The following is an 18,137-nucleotide window of genomic DNA, read 5'->3' as shown; positions in this document are numbered from 1 at the left end:
GATGGATAGTTTTGGAATCCAAAGGAGTATTCAGATTTCCTTAGTTTCAGCCATAAATGTTTTTTATAAACAGTGCAACTAGGTCACTTGACACCAGCCACCACACGATCCAATTTGCTGGTAAACAGTTCTTTGATCTGCAGTTTTCCATGCTTCAGGCTTGCCTCTGATTTTATTTACTTTTAACTTTAACTGGTTTTGAAAATAATAAAGTTCATTTGTTTTTGTTTTTGTTTTAAATAAAACACTAATTTTTCACGTGATCGATTATATTAGCATTTTTCTCTATGGCTCCTTATGCTTTGAAACAGAATGTGATCCCTGGTTTGGGTACATTGCTGTTCTCACAAAAAGCCACCTGTGTATGTCCAAAGTTTGAGTGACCATTTTCACCTGTATGTTAGATTCTTTTTTGTGTTCAGCAGCCAATACCTCGAGATTGCTCACACTCACTGGGAATGCCTCTCTGTGTTCCTAGTGTGTAGACTGCAGGGTCTGTACTCCTAACCCTGTGTACAGTCCGCAGCAAATCATGACTTTTGTGCAGCAATTGCTGTTCCCACTTCTTGTCTGTCACTGTGGGAGTGGGCACGATAATTGACAGCAGTTGTTAATGAGCTTTCTGGCAATGTAGAGGAGGAAAGCCTTCTGTAGAGAAGACAAGAAACAGGACGGGTGAAAGTATTCAATTGGGATAAAGTCGGGCAGGAGAAAGGAACTGAGAGAAATTGGGACAGGGATTTGGCAGAGCAGTCCTCTGCCCAGGGTGTGCTCCAACCCAAGCCTTGCATTTCCCCTGAGCAATTTAATGGCAGAAGTTCAGTGATTTACGTAAGGAGATAAAGGGAAGGATCCTTTGTTTCCTGTCTGTTGGTAGTGAAGAAATAGAATTTGGGTCTGGACCTTGGAATAGGCATGAGTCTGGGCTTTTGCTGATCACTGGTAGTTGGACTGATACTGCCTCATTCAGTTACCATGTGGATTTCATTTTGTTTTTACGAATAAGGCTGCGGTGCGTATTTTTCCATTCTGTTCACCCTGTGCTTTCTCTTAGCTATTCTTCTTTGATTGTGTTTTTCGTCTTTTTTGAAGGATTGGCTCCCACCTCATTATTGTTCTGACTATATTGGCAGACATTATTTGAAAAGATGCTAGCGTTAATTGCAGAACTACCTGAAGAGAATCCCACTGCTTGTACTGAGGTCTATGCCAGCATGCTTGTTTGCCATTTTCCCATTTGTGCAGATGCACCTCTTTGATTGGGCTGAAATCTAAACTGTGTCATTAAAATAATAGTAACTTAATATCATTCTTTTTTTCCGTTTTTTTCTTTTTTTTTAGTTTCATTTCAGAGATCTATTTGACAGCACAAACAGTTGTACTTACTTTACTGACAACCCTCAGTGCACAGCTAGGATGAATGGCTAAGGCATGGAGAGAAAAAGGAAGGATGATGGAAGCAGGAATCTTTTTCAGCTGGCTTCAGTGCCTGACCCAGCATCCTGTGACTCTAGATCCTGAATTCCTTTCAGAAGAACAACTGCACATTTTTCATCTCCAACTTCTCACTGGATTGTAAAGTTTCAATCACAGAGTCTCAAATTCACGCAGAAAGTAAACTTCAAAATGACATTTCTAGTGTTTGGCTATGAATTTTAGCTATGGAAATTATCCTGGGCCCCTTGAATATGATGGTGGAAAGATCGTTTACCTGAAATGACTCATCTGAATTCATCCATGTGGAAGAGGTTGGGTTATTCACCCAAGTTCACTTAACATTCCAGTTAACTTGTTTCTTAATTGTCCCCTGAATCAGAAATATTATAGCTACCCTTTTCTGTAAAACTGACTCAGCCATCCTGTAAGTAGCTATAGGATTTTCCTTTCCTATTACAGCATCGTAGAAACCATCAGATGGATAAGGACTGTTTATTTCACTGTTCTTTTCTTAGGCCAATATGTTGTGGTTAGCATATGGCTGAGTAATCTTGCTAAAAAGAGTGGTCCAGTGGCAAGTCAGAACCCATCCCAATATTCAAACTGTGAACATCACTAAAAAGTAGCAGCCAAATGTTCTTACCTGAAGACAGAAAATGTGATCCTGCATCTTCCAGCATGGCCCACCCTCATTTCATGAAATCTAGTTGGACTAGTTCCATTTGTGCCCAAACACCTCTCGGGCTACTGCAGACCCTTCACTAAGAAGGCTGGTATTCAGCTGCCTCACAGCCATGTTTGGTACCTTCTTTAGACATGGCATTGTCTTCTCAGTTCTTGTTCCCTTATCTTTGTTCAGGTGCTTCCATGAGACTTATCTTGTCATGATATTCATGTACATGCCTAAGAAACTAACTTCATGAGGATGGAGTGATTGTGCTTAATCCGCTTTGCCCTCTTCTTGTTGTGTGAGAAAATAGAAGTCATGTCTTTAACCTGTAAGAGAACCTGAGCACCTTTTCCACTGAGTAATGTGTAGAAATAATAGTTTTAGAGCGTCCCGTTTAACTTGGGGCTCTCCACTGCTCCCAATACAACTCCTGTGAATTATATGCCTGGCATTTCTTTGCATGGAACTTGTTCAGTGCAATTTTTTTGGCCTTGAAATTAAAAAGAGCTGCTTTAATACAGCCTGTGTCTAACAGAAGGTATGACCTGGAAGTGATGAGTTTATTAATGGGGAAGGAGGCTGAAAGAACAACCTGTCATTCAGGAAGTATGGCCGGTTTTTGAACACTCTGTGTTCCAGACAAGGAAGAAGTTGGGAAGGGGTATTTTAGGACATATAGCCTCTGCTTGTTTGTGATTGAATAAGAAAGAATTCTGTTATAATTCTGTGAAAGTTCTCTCTTCAGAGAGTTTAGGGTCACAGCTGTGGAACATTCTTTTCTCCATCCACAAACTTTGTTGCTCCTGAGTAGTGAAGAACTTGAAGGGTTTACTGAACAGATCAGTAGCATGACCACTGGTGGAACTGTATATGCTCTTCCCTGTTGCAGTAGCGATTAAACCAATGCCAAGAGTGCAAAAACAGAAGTTTCCCATTCACTGTTTATTAGCTTCAAACAAAAATGGAAAAAGGTACAGCTATGTCTCATACATCATGGCAGATTTCAAATCTGAAAGGAGGTGGAGGGCAGAAACACGGACAACCGGTAAAAATGGCCTAGCTACAAAGAAAGATACTGTATGTGCAAAGTGTTTTTTTCCAAGCGGATAACTCCGATCTTTTACCCGAAAAACTCATTTTGCTGTGTTGATTTGTTAAGGAGACAATTCTGGCGTTCCTTTTACAATGGGTAGAGAAAATGCACATCTCTGCAGATGCCTCTGAGCTCTGCCTGCTGAAGAGCAGAGTTGCACTGACAGTTTCTATCGGAGCCTCTTTGGTGTTCTTTGATTTGGCACGAAGGACAAAGTAATCCATTGATGAGAGCTCATTCCTTTCCCAAATGCTCTCCTTCATAAATATTTTTTTTCCTTTCTGCAGTCTATCTGCTTTTCCTTCTCTGCTCATCTGTCTGCTACTGGGAAGATTTTTCTCTTCCCTCTTTGACCATCCCATTGTTTCTCCCCTTCATTCTCACCAAGACATCTTTTCTGTATGTTCTACTCATGGGATGTTATTCTCTGTGCTCACCTCTATTTATCATGAAAAACAAGGGACATCATAGCTGGAAGTTTTTGTGAATGATAATGACCATGGTGATGTGTATCTAGTATAGCATTGCTGAGAGATCCTCTCTAAGGAATCGTATCCTTGTGATAAATAATAGCCTAGTGCACCGTAACTGGTAGTCTGTGTTCAAAGGGCAGAGTCCAATAGTGGTGATTAATTGTAAATCTGCATCAGAATTTACAGCACGGCTGAGTCCTCAGCACACTGATGTGAAAACCAGCACTGGAGGAAGTAAACTGTGAGGGAAGAGGAAGGATCTGGATGTGTTTAGCTGCTCACTAACTCAGACAACTCGTTTCTCCCAGAAGGTTCTGGGAATGCTGTATTTTACATAAGCCTCCTATGTGTCCAGTTGTGTGCACCTGTGCATTTATTGTCTGAAGTGTAGTGTCCGGAGAATGATGATAACTAACTAGTGAAATTCATACATCTGGAGCCACAAAGCGTCATCTGAGTCTTAAGTTTGGTGAAGTTCTTAGTTCTTTATCCACAGATCATTTTTTACATGGACTTTTGATTCTGTTTGTTGTGTTCTATAACAAGTGTAAGAGAGAAGGGCGCAGGAGAGAGAAAAGGTGAGGAAGGAGTGAAAGAAGGAATTAATAAAAGAAAGTAATTAATTACCAAAATAAGGATGGAAAAGTTAAACCACTGGTCAGAGTTAAGGCCGAAATAGACATTTTTTTATAACTGATAAGAATAATGTGTGACTTTACTACGTGCGTAATATATGATTTACGATCTCCTTAAATATTCATTTCCTTGCTGTTAAATGCTGCAGCTTTGTAAACGATGTGATACTGACAATAAAGTACATTTTCTAAGGGGCTTAACTGTTTTTTAAAATGAAAGTGATTTTGGTTTGGATTTATGTTGTGAGTGATGCAGAAGACAGTTTTTGCCACCTTTCTTTGCTGCTAGGAAATTAAACTCCTACAGTTCATGAGGAAATTAGATTGCTTCTGGAAAAGTTTCACTCATTCTGGAAGACATATAAAATACTGGTTCTAAATTACATCAAGTTCTTCTGCACCCATAAGCACTACACTCTTTCTTCCTTTCTGTGTCAGCCTTAATTCCCTTTTGTCTCTTCTGTGTTGATTCCTCAGTTAGATAATTGACAGCCATATATTTGTATTTTTAATTTTTTGATTCAGGAACTGAGCAATTACAGTAAAAACAAACAAGTGAGAACATTTGCCAAGGTACCTGTTAGAAGTCTGACACTTCTCTGTAGCCCTTTGCATTTACACTGGTTTTCTTGCTGTAGAATGCAGATTATTCTATTAAATAAACATGATGCAGGGACCTGTTTAATATACAGAATGCATATTTGTTATAGTTAGCAGTTCCAAAAAAACCTACTGCTGAAATCATCATTACAAAAAAACCCCAGCATCTATGGAGAGCCACCCTGAAAGCGATGTTGTTTGCACAGTGATGTCGTTTACACACTGGAGAGCTTTAACCTCCTTGTATTCTGAAGAATTTTTTCCTCAGTGAGAGGTATGTACATTACTGTGTGCCTATTTGCTGAAATGCAAGAGAAGATTTATTTTTGTCAGTTCTGTGGGTCATAGCCCTAAACTTGAATATACACGGTGTAAGAAGTGTATCTATGGTATATAAATTGTCACCACTGATATTCCAGCTTGTTAAGTTCCCTGAACCTTTCATGAGAGTCTTATGGATGCAGCAAAATCACTCTCACAGATACATGCACGATGTGAACGTGACATTTAAAAGTTACATTTTAAAAGCTCTACCCAGCAAATATATCTTCTTTTTTTTTTTTTTTTTTTTCCTGGGAATGGTGCTTAGGGCAAGGCCTATGTGACCCTGAGAGACTGCAGCTTACAATGTTCAATCCATGCTAGCTTTCCCTGAAAGGTAAAAAAGACTGGGCCTTCTGAAGACCTGCTTCTGACCAGAAGAGTCACACTTGTACCGTCAGAGAGAGAAGCAATAAACTCTGATTTACATGATCAATTAGAACTTGCCATCACAGAGGGATTTTGGCATATCACCTGTCACTTCATTCCCTTTTTACTTCATCTGTCCATCCATGAAGTAAAAAAAATTAGAGAAAATATGATCACTCCCAGTACTAAAATAACGAATAAAAAAATAACATTTTTTGGTAGGCATTAATTAAAAAGTAAAAGGAACTGTATCCTCAGTCTCATTGCTTCCAGCCTGGCAGAGGAATCCAGCAACATGTAGCAGATACCCAAGGACAGTATCCTGTTCTCACTTAGTCAGTTGTATTCTGATTTGTGTGGTCACCTCTAGTTCTGGACAGTTTTCTGTTCAACTCCACAGCTGTATACCACTCTCTGTTATCATCAGAATAAATACTCCAGCTTTACATTGGTGTAACAGTGAACAGGATCCTGCTCACTGAATCAGGGTGATGTGTTTCCAGCATATTTGGGGGAGGGCACTGATTCAGGTCAAGTAACTGTACGATGCCGGCTGACTATCTGTGGTGCAGGTCCAAATTTATATTTATTTCTGATTTGGATTCTCTAGATTCACAGACAAATTTTGTTAACTTGGCTGTGAATAGTCTCAAGATGACAAAAATGATACAACCATTTCTGAATAATATTGTTACTGTTGCTTCAGCTACAGGAAATGATGCTTGAACACTACTGCATGCAATAGGAGAACAAGAATTGCTCCTTCAACAGAAGATGCTTTGTTGAGCACCAGAAATACCACAGGTGAGGACCAAACGGAAAAGCTTGCAACATAAACAGAAAAAACAATATAACACAACTGGCAAGCTTTTCATCTCTAATGTCGCAGGGAGACACTGTCAGGGTGAGAAGTTAACACATGGAAGCCAGCTGTAGCAACTAAATGTCTCAAGGAAACTTGTTCTTAGATAATGAAATCCATTCATAAGCAGTATCACAGAAAGTTGGAGTGACCTGATAAAACTCAGAAAAGATTACCAGATTTATTCTTGGAAAGGCAAGAAAGTGAAGCTCAAAGCCTGACAGACTAAAAATGATGAAAATGTGGCTGTTAATTCAAAAGTTTTATCTCCAGATGTTCAAAGAAGATTTTGTTTTAAAGATAGCATGTTGCCTAATATGTTGGGAAACCGCCTGTAAATGTACATAGAACAAACTAAGACAAAATCAGAAAACCAGTTACGCTCAGAAATACAGGCGGACATTCCATGAAAAACTGCTAAAATGATCTGAGCATTATTCTGGCTTTACCATGAGCTCATTATTAGGAAAACCAGGCTGCTATGTGCCCCCTGAAGGAGCCAGGGAAACTAATTTGAGGAAAGGTGACTTACAGAAAGAGATTACTATACTGGGTTTATACAGAGTGCAACATATAGTACCTCAATGCAACAGTGCAGCTGAACACAAGACTTATTTAAAGTGTGCTATACCGTTGCTCCTTGCCCCTTCCTTCGTATGTGCATTAGGAGGAGACCATGGAAATGACAAGGGGCAACTTGAGGTCATCTCATAACCCTGTATTTATTAGAGGAGCAGCCTCTCATACCTATCATGCTTGACTGTGTGAAACTATATATTGCAAACACAACTAAGATTTTCCTGCTACTGCAGACCCTCTAGTTGTTATAATGCACTGGAAGCTCCAAGTAACATTCACTTTGTTTGTCCGAATGGTTAGAAGCTACAAGTAGATGAAGAGTTTCTCGTGCTTTAGAAGTGACAAGTTAAAAGCTAGCACTACCCTTTTCAAATGTTTACAGTGAACTGATGTCCTTAATGGGCTGTCAAAGTAGGATAAATTTTTAAATCATTTGAAGGCCTTAATAAAACCTAAGTAAACGTAGAAACATTGTTCAATGCATTTCACATGGACTTTTGCTACAGATCAAGTAAAATCAAGATTTGAACTCAAACTTTAAGGAAGTCTTTAGTAAAATGAGTCTCATTAACATCAAACTGCTTGATTAGGGACCTGATTAAAAGGTATTTTACATCAATGAGATTCATTTTATTAAAGGCTTTTAAAATCTGGCCCATATACAGATGCAGGCCAAGTTAAGAAAGTCTATGTATGTATTTGTCTTATGAATCCAGTCCTATTTGTGCAGTTGGTCTGCATAGCTCACGGAACAGGAAGATAGGGAGACATACAGAAGATGGCTTACAGCTCACCTTTAAACTGTGTTGATTTTAGTGCAAACCTCCTTAAAATTTTTTCTCTGCTTTATCTTACACTAGATGCAAATTCTTTCAAGAGACAGATGCAGGTCTCCAAGCTGTTAAGATGTAAAACTGTCTATATTACACATTTCTTACTACAGTCTCACAAGGAGAATGAGCAGTGAAATTTGAACCACCTTGGATCTGTTTCTTCCAACAAAACAACACAAAAGGGCTGTACTGTGCTGGAGGTTTTGACAATGTGAGTGCAGTGGCTCATTGTCAGACCTTCGTAATTAGAATATTTGTTTCACATTTGGAAGTGGATGTATGTCCTGCCTGTGAGCTATGTGGGGAGGGGGATGGAGGGGATAAAAGTCTGCATAACATGCGCACACATGTAAGAAATATATTTCTGCAGTCCTAGAACTAAAAAATAATAAAATAAGTTCTGTTTAACCTTATATATATCTTCACCTTCTCCTGATACGTACAGGCAAATATCCACATATCCAAAACGCAAATTTTTCAAAGTTTTTCTCCTGTTATATTGAATTGTTGTCTAAAATGTTTTGCAAGCTTCTGTGTAATACTTCCTGCTGACTGAGCTCTCGCACGAAGCCAGGTGGTCCTATTGGAAGAAAAAATATCTGTGCCATCAGGTTTGCTTTAAGAATATGTTTGGTTTGTTTCAAAAGTTTGGCTAGAATTAAAAAATGCAATTAATATGCCAACAGTTCGTTGTCATGTTACTGTGTGATCTTTTTCAGAGGTGATTAATTGTCTGACTCCGTTTTGTTTGTGTGTTTAGAAGGTGTCACAGAGTAACTTATTTGTTTGTAAAGTTTTCTGTATTTTTTTGAAGCCTGGTCATGATACTTCTGTTTGCTTCACAGGCAATTTGAGATGTTTTCTTGATAACAAATTTGAAAAAGCAGGACTAGAAGGCGTTGTTGACAAGGCAATAAATCACGTTACAGATGACTGTCATTCTTTTTAATTTTCCTTTCAGTATTTGAGGGCAATACTTGGATTTTTAGGCTTTTAAGTGTTTCTGTTTCTGGAGTACCAGTTTTATGCTCGTAACTATGCCGTGCGGGGCAGCAGTTTCTTACTTTGTTCAGGCTGTTCTTTGAAGCTCCAGATCTCACATGCACAGAGGTATCTAGTGTGACAGAGGATAGATTTTTGCAAGATGCTCTGTAAGCCCACAGTTCTTACTGAAGTCAGTATGCTCTTTCAGTGAGGACAACAGATCATATTGTGCTGTATGTCTTAATTAGTGACCTGTTTTTCCTTTGTGAGGCAGGGGCTAGATAAACAGGTGCCTTAGACTAACATCTTTTTCCTTCTGCAACTTTTACAATGCAGGCTACTGGCTACTCTGTATTTGCTATTCTTTGTGTTGGTTCCCATCTGATTCATAGTTCGGTTCAGTTATCCACTCTAAACCACTTTGCAGAGAACAGAGGTATATCAGTGTTTGCAGAGTGTGCCATCCCCTTCCTGCCTGGGAAGCAGAAACAGAGCATGGGGTGCTGTTGTGATGATGACCTTTGGCAAGCTGAGATGCAAAGCACCCTGCAGGAATTTCCTCCGGCACAAAGGTATGTAACAAATTCTCCAGCTCCATGGTGGAACCCTGTCAGTAGGTGGTCCACTTGTCTGTCTGTCTGTCTTTCCTTATCCTCCTCTTTGGCTTAGGGAAGCTGTAGTAAGAGGAAAAACAAAACAAAACAAAACAAAACAAAACAAAAAACCAGCCATTAAACTGGAAAGACATGTGATCTGCATAATTGCTCTAATTGCACCTAGTTCTGCAATGAATAGTCCTGCTGTCAAATTCAACAACGACTTAGGGGAAAAAAAATATCTCCTAGTCCTTTACTATAACATGAAATACATGAAGAAACTCTTGCGATCATTGCTATTCAGTTTGAAGAGACAGTGACTAATTAAGGGGGAGGGGAAACAGTGCCATCGTGGAATTATTAAACAAAGGATTAAATTGGCAAGCATAAATAAACAAAATTAAACTGTGCACCTCTCTGGCCTTTTAGAGTTTCACGATCTGGTATATCATTTGTGCATGACAGAGGTAGTGGTTCATTATCATTGAAGATTTTTAACATAATTGTAGTGAATGTTGTATCAAATGTAGACTACTCCAAATGTTCTGCTGTCTCAGGTTTCCCAAAGAGACAAAGAAGTAAAACCATATGGACTGTTGGCAGAAGCAGAATGTCATCCACAGACCTGAAGGCAGTGTTTAGAGAAAGCAAAGCCAGCTAGCCCTGACTTCAACACCAACTCTCTGTGGCCTGACATAGATCTCTCCATGTCTCTTTCTTGATTTCCTTATCTTTAAAATGGGATAATAAAACGTACTTACCTATCTCATTCCTGTGTTGTGAAACGTACTTAGTGTCTGGATAGTGCATTTGCTGTAGAGGAGCAAAAGATTTATAGGCCTCTTTTAAAATTTGTTCTTGAGACACGAGCAATGATAAAACTTCTATTCATATTTAGGAAGCCCAGCTTTACAGAGTGGAAGCCTAATCAGGCTACACAAATCTAGTGCCTGGTAATAAAGAAGTGGCACCTGAGACAGATGTTTGTTATGTGCTTAAGTGTGGCCATGGAGTATGGCCCCTGAACATACCCTAGCTTGAAAAAGGAAAAGTGTCTTTGCTGTTTCATTTGTACTTCAATTCGATAGAACCACCACAGAAATAATCTTGTTTTCATTTCTTCTGTTTGAAAAATTATATGCTTTCTCCTTTGTGGTGGTTTGACCCTGGCCAGCAATTAAGCACCCACCAGCTGCTCATTCACACCCCTCTCATCGGGATGGGGGAGAGGAATGGATGAGCAAATGTGAGAAAAACCTCATGATCAAGATAAAGACAGTTTAATAAGTGATGGAGGGAAAAAAGAAGAAAAAAAAAAACCAGAACAAATGATGCAAAGGCAATCACTCAATACCTCCCACAAACAGGCTGATGGCCAGCCAGTCTCTGAGCAATGGCTACTTTGGAAAGACTCCACCTCAAATCTCTATTGCTGAGCAGGATGTTATATGACATGGGACATCCCTTTGGTCAGGTAGGGTCAGCTGTCCCAGCTGTCTCCCCTCTCAGCCTCTTGCCCATCCCTAGCCTCCTTGCTCGTAGCGGGCAGCTGGAGAAACAGAGAAGGCCTTGATGCTGTGCAAGCACTGCTCAGCAGTAGCTAAAACACGAGTGAGTTGTCAGCAGTGTTTTGGTCACAAATCCAAAGCACAGCACCATACTGGCTGCTGTGAAGAAATTTAACTCCATCCCAGCCAGACCCAGTACACTATTGCAACATCTAAAGTGTATTTTCCCTTGGGTTTAGGCTCATTCTAAAATTCTGAAGTCTTCTTCTCACTCTGTGTGTGTACATTGGGCTGAGATGCCTCTAAGCGTAGTTCCAGGCACCTCGGACTTTGAAATACAAGTAAGATTCAGACCAGAGGTTATTTCTGCTCAGTCTGAACCAACTTCTTAGATTCAGATATAGACAAATTTAGTAATGTTAAGATTTGCATGTGAGCTTTGTACCTTGGGACCATCTTTTATAGTCAAGATGAGTAAAGCAAAGGAAAATCAAATGAAATAAACTCAAAGTCATAACCAAGATGCCATTGGAGCAGCCCTCTTTAAAAGATTAAAAACACTCTGCTAATTATTTTTAATCTCTTTACTTTTGTGCATTTTTTTACTTCCTTGTTCTTTCCATGGTAAAAAGCTAAAAAGCCTGTTCTGGTGAAATATCTGTCCTGCTTGGAAGTGGGAAGTACTGTAAATGGCATAAGAGAGCCTGTACTCATGACATTTCCTGTCCAGTTTTGCTGACTGCATATTAGAACACAAGCATGTTCAAAAGGTAAACTGGTTTTGCCTCGTTCCATGCCTGCCATCATGTGCCTTTTCACATCCTTTACCTGCTGCCCCCCGTCTGTCTATAGAGTACATCTTGGTGCCTGTATATGACCTTCTTGCAGAAGCAGTATTCTTTGGAAAGGATGTCTTCTCTCTTTTTTTGTGCTGATCAGGGGAGCATAAGTACTCAGAATTGCTGAGCAGGATGGCTTTTGATGTGGATACTGATATAGAGTCATGCTATTATAAGACCAAATGTGGAACAGGCTGTCTATTATTAAGTATTGTTTCCCTCTGTTAATCTTTTATACTGTGTGATATGTATTAGCCTTCCATTCCCACTGTTGGTACTAACCAGTGCCCTGATGATGGTCTGAGCTGTGAGGCTGAGAGCTTTATTCTGATGTTGGCCACCCTTTCCTTGCTTATGGCATCTTTACTCAGTTCTCCAGAATAGATGAGCAGCTGTGGAAGACAGGCTTGAAGAGAGCAGCTTCAAGAATGAGGTTGCAGCTGTTTCATGCATTTACAGCCTCCGTATGGAAGCTCTGTAAACCACAGGCTTCAGAGGCTGAGGCAGGATAAAGCTCAATCTTACCCCACCTTTCAGGTCCTGCTGATGACATTTGCCAACCTTCTCTTTTGCTGGACGTAGCTGCTTCTGTCTGGCCCTTGGAAATGGAGAGTTCCTCCACCTTCATTTAGCATTAGAAGTTGAATTCAGGCACCAAAGAAAAGACATGTTCTGCAAAAACTGCTGCCTCTGGGGAAAACTGAAACCTGAATGTACCTCAAAGAAAGCAAATCAGGGAAAGAGCTGAGTAGAAGGAAGGAACTTGACAAGTCCCTTGCACCTTAAATTCTCTGTGCATAAGAGGGATAACCAAAGAAGATTTAAGATGTTCTTCACTCTATTTTTTATTACATTGCAAATAAAGAAAGTGGCAAAGAAGACAAAAATTTCCATTATCTCTGGCAATGGATGGATGCAATAATTCCGAGTTTAATAATTTCTTCAGGCAGACCAGAATATTGAGAAAACTTAATTCTGTCTGAGGAATGATACACTCCATGGGAAGCTGAAAAAATACATGAATGGCATGATTTTAAACAAAAGGATCAGACAGGAGATAAAATAGCAGGAAAGTTCACAATTTCTCCTCATAAGGCAGACTCAAAAAGAATTTATTTTGAAATTTTGGGTTCTGAGTCCCCTCAGAAGGCCAGATTTCAAGCATCCCAGGCTGCTGGGAAGACTTTAGGAAGACACCTGGTATTTGTAAAAGATTTCCCCATATCCTGGTGAAAATTTATGGAAGGTAGTCAATATTCCAGTGAAGTGGAGAACATAAAAGTCGTTACACAAAAAGCATTTGAATAAACACAGAGGAATGCGTGTACTGCAGATTTAGAGTCCAGTGGAGCAGCATGGGGCTCTATGAGGTGTGACTCATCAAGCATTTGCATTAGAGCTGGAGTGTATATACATGGATCACACCACAGACACAGAGGGTAACAACAGCACCATTAATTCAGAGGATTTTCTCCATGAGTGTTGAGCAATATGGGAAATGATTGGACTATTAATTTGAAAGCAATTAGAGCATCTATTGAATTACTTTGGACATTGTTTCTGGCAACAAATTACACAAAAAGCGGTTTTGTTTACACTGAAGAAAAGCCAGTACCTCTGGAAGTAAACAATTAAACTGTAGGTTTCCACTGCTAAGCTTCCCCTCACTGCAGGCACAGGACAATAAAATGTTTGGATAGGCAGGAATTTGCTGCAGTACTCTGTGCTGAGCCCTGGAGCTCGTCAGTAGATTCAAGACCCCAGAACAACTGAGGAAGGAATTGAGGACCTCTTACAGAACACTCTGCACAGAACTGAGAAAAGAGAAAACAATCCATGTTGCGTGATTCGTACCACTAGAAATCCACTGCAGCTTTAGGTGGAGGATTAAAAGAGGCTTTAGTTAGTTTTACTATGCTGGGACTATGGTTCTGTGTTCAGGAATACCAGAGCTGTACACCACCAGATAACCTCCTATCACGGGTTTGGACTACATTGGGCCTGAGCGTATGCCTGCATTTCTGTCAAACTAGATAGAACACACAGTACACTATTTATTCTGGCTTCATCGTCACTGCAGGAGGACAGGTGATATGTGATCTGGCAGCAAATCTGCCAGGACAAAGTTACCCTTTAAATACTTTTTTTTGAACAAATTTGGATCCACAGAGTGAGTTTGTACAAGGTGAACTATTTTTTCTTATAAGTCTACAACTTTTTCAGTCCAGCGTATGTTCCCTAAACTGTCCATTTTCTCATGAAGGCATGGCTGAGGAATCACAGGGCCAAGAGGAGAGAGTGGAAAAACAGATGGATCTCCTTCATTTCTGTATAGGTCTCATTCACCAAGGAATAAATAAGTGGGAAACAGAGTGTAATACGTTACCACTAGGTAGGTGGGTGCCTCTTTCATCACTTCTGGAGGAGGGGACACACCATATTTGAGAGTTTGCTCAGACAGGCAATATGTGTCACAGGCTGAGGACCCCAAGGCTTTGCACAACCAGATACGTGCTCCCAGAAGTATTGCTAGAATTCTGGGGAAGCTCCGTGGTTCCTGCCTGCATTTTGGGGAACTAAAGTCAATGAAAGGGTGGATTTTTAAGTTCAGTTGGTAGGATGAATAGCTGAGTACATACTTTCTTCATGTTCCCTGCCAATTATATTCCAGAAAACAAAGCAAAACGAGTAATAACTGTGGTTTTGTCTTTTAATGATTTAACCAGAAATGGACTTTTTCTGGGGAAGCTGGTTGTGATAGGAGTCCCAAACTCTGATAGCCAGTGTACTTGTGATAAAATATTCCCTCAGACTTTGTCAGATCAATATGAATACATGGGAGGAAAGAGCTTTTGAGTAAGACACTCTTCTGTTGTCTCTGTGGCCTTTAGCTGCAATTTCACTGTATCATTTTCAGATTTAACCACAGGCTGACACTGAGTGACCTTCCCACCCTAAAACACCTTCACCTTCCCACCATCCTTGCACCAGCTTTGATACTGCATGTCTACAGGGTGCAAACTGGGGAGAAAATGGGACCACTACAGACAACCTGATATATGCCATGGCCATGTAGTCGTGAGATCCAGTAAGAGACAAGGGAGAGACACGTGAAGAATACATAGCTTCTCTATTTGGTGGCATCCCACAGTCAGATTTGATTTAATATGACATGAAGCCACATCCTTTCATATCTTAATTCCACAAATAATGTAAGCCAACATGAACCACCACTGTTGCAAAAAAAGTGTGTACTCTTTTCCCATCAGGACTACTTGGTTCTTCCCCTCTTGCTCCTCCTAAAGGTGCTAAAACTGTACTTTCTTTCTTTCTTTTTTTTTGTTCTTTCTCCAGTTTTTTGAGTTAATTTTAACTGGGACCAGTTTCCCAGTTTTGGGCCGTTAGCATTGGGTTATGCTGATTTGAACTAATTAACTGAGTTAAAACGCCTAGCTCCGCTAGGGACAGAGGGAGAGGAAAAATCCAAAGACTTAATTGTCACCTTTCAGTCACCAGTAATTAACATGCTCATCTTAAAATGGTCTGTTTCTCACAGATAGTTTTTTCTTATATAAGCCAGTGCACAGATGGTGTTAAGTAAGCGCCTGTACCATACTGTAAACATAACTGACTACAATACACAGCTATAAACTATTGGTGTGTCTACATGTAGAGAACAGTTTGTATGTTTATGAGGTTAATGTAAATCTGTCTGTTTATTGTGTACTTTTTGAAATGTTACTCACTTAGCTTCAAGAGAACACTGTGGCAGTGTGCACTGTGCCTTTAAGGGTTGAGGTTCCCAGACAGAGACTGGGGGCAGAGGGCTGTGAAGCCCTTTTTGTTATGCACAGCCAATTAAAACCAAATAGAAAATAAAGCAGATCCTTTGCAAGAACCTTACACCCTTGAATCATCACTGCAGGTGTCATCCATCATTTTCTAAAGAACTTGTAGTCTTAAGAGAACGTGGGAGGCACTGGAAGAGGACAGAGAGTAAGCTGGTTAGTTTACCAAAGTAAGACCAAGCTGTGATTCAAGGCATGCTAGAAAGAGCAGAAACATTTTCTAAATAGCTTGAGCTCTACTTTTTCCTGAGTAGACTGAATTTGCTGCAGGAACTTGCCTTGCCTTGGCATGCCTGTCTTAAGTTGGCTTTGTAGTGATGGCAGTGACAAGCAGCTGCAGTGAGAGGAATCATATACAGCTACTTGGTCCATCGCTTTGCTTGACAGGCCACTTCTGTTTTGTTTCTCCTTTTGTTTTCTTTGAGGAGACAGATGCTGCATGTGTGCAGTTACACCGGGTGCTCCACAGATTTTTCAGTGGACGTGAACAGCTGCATATGGCCTCCTTAAAAATAGTGTGTTATTGGGAGGTTTTTTCATTCCGTGTGATAGGAAAGTTTATTTATGCTGGTTCTGGGGAGAAGAAGTGGGAGAATTAGGAGCAAACACATTATCTTAGCTAAAATGATGGAGGATGAATGAATAGTGCCTCACTCTCTCCTTAAAAGCAGATGAGAAATCAGTGGACAGAAGTGATGCTCTTAGTCTGATTTCGGACATTTTCTCCCTAGGCATCCACGTATGGCCGCCAGTGAAAATAGGATGAGTAGGCTAGAAAAACCTTTTGTCCAAATTGACGTGGCAGATCTTATGTTTCCTGTGCCTGGGAAACGTGAGATTTTGGAGAATGAACCCGGAATAACTCAATTGTGTCTTGGTGAGCCACTGTAGCTCCTATAGGGCCAGGGACCTACTAGAGTTGGTGCTAGTGCACCAGCTATGCACAGCTGGGAAGGAGAGGGCTCTGTGACACCAACCGTCTCCCCATCAGCGTGCTACAGAGTTTGCTGTCCCACGGGCTGCTGCAGTTTGTACCACATCTGTGCTAACTTCTGTATGCTCTCCATTTCTTGCAGTTATATTGAGGTACTGACAACAGATAAAGTTGGTCATCCAAAATACCTGCCCTCAGAGCTTATAAAATAAACCACAGCTCAACGATGTCTCTAATAAGAGAGATTACTTGACCCTACATGGCCCCACTTGTCTCCTGTTCCAAATCGTTTTTCAGAACTTGAGTGCTTAAGAGAGAGAGAGTATGTTGCTTCTCTAATCCTCCTCCAGAAACTCTGTATAAAATTCAAGATTCTCAAATGGATTTCTTTTTCTGGCTTTTTGGTTTCATTAAGGAAAAGGAAAGACTGATCACTGTGGAGACTGCTAATTTTTTCTTCTGTAGTGCACAAAGATTTGGTGGCAATATAACTGCAGCTTGAAGAGGGTGAGTGTACAACTCACAAGGAGAAAAATTACTGCAAATTCACTCATTGAATCTGCAAACCAGGACATTGCAATAAGATAGGATCTGGGAGTATGGAATAATGAACATCTTCTCCTATTTCTGTCTGTGTGTATCTTCTGCTGGCAAGACATTCCATGCATTAATGGATTTAGGAATAAAAAGAAAATCTTTTAAGAATGAAACAACAATATAAATTTTTAGTTTAACAGCAGTAACAGTTGTGTTTTAACCATTGTTTCAGTTCTTTCAGTGAGTTAAGATGTGTAAGAAAGTTCATCATTCAAGTTGTGATCTTTAACTTTCTTGCAGCCACATACCTTAAAGTCATCTGGGGCTGCCAGTAGACCTGGAGAGGGAAATCAAAGTACATTCACCCTCATTTAACAGACACACTCTCTATGTGCGTCAGTTAAATGTTTTTGCTTGCCTAGCTGCATCAGATTAGACATGCTAATGTTTCAGCTGTTATGCCTTTGTCAGGACGTGTCTTGAACCAGCCCTTCACAGTAGTTTGGAACAGATTTTCACATGTCGAGTTAGTTAGAAATGCTTCGGCAGTCTTGTCATGTTTTCTGTCATAACGGCTTTTTGTTGGACATTTTTTTGGTAGCTCACTGCTGTCTAAATAAAATCTGTTATCTTAGGAATAGGAGTTTTATTGGATGTTCCCTTGTCGTCTCTCTACCTTAAATACTTTTACAAGCATCTGTCTGTTAATTACTTTATTATTCAAATGCAAAAATGAAAAAAAAATGTTGATGACAAAGGAAAAAAGGGCAGTTTGTGTGTGTGTGAATGCTACCAGACTGTCTAGATGATCCGGTAATAGTACTGAGTGAATAAGGTGACTTTCCAATACACTACACTCTTACAGGAATGGACAGAATGTAATCACTGAGAATTTCTGTAACTTTGGATAAATCTGAGGTTGGAGGAGAGACTAAGACAATAGCCCAGGACTGAACATTCCCCAAATTATGATCTGGCTCCATACAAGGATTTAATTTTTCAAAATATTTGTCCCAGAA

Source organism: Opisthocomus hoazin, chromosome Z, assembly GCF_030867145.1.
Source record: "Opisthocomus hoazin isolate bOpiHoa1 chromosome Z, bOpiHoa1.hap1, whole genome shotgun sequence".
NCBI classification, from domain to species: Eukaryota; Metazoa; Chordata; class Aves; order Opisthocomiformes; family Opisthocomidae; genus Opisthocomus; species Opisthocomus hoazin.
The sequence above is the reverse complement of the archived record's forward strand: the minus strand, read 5'-3'. Positions refer to the sequence as shown.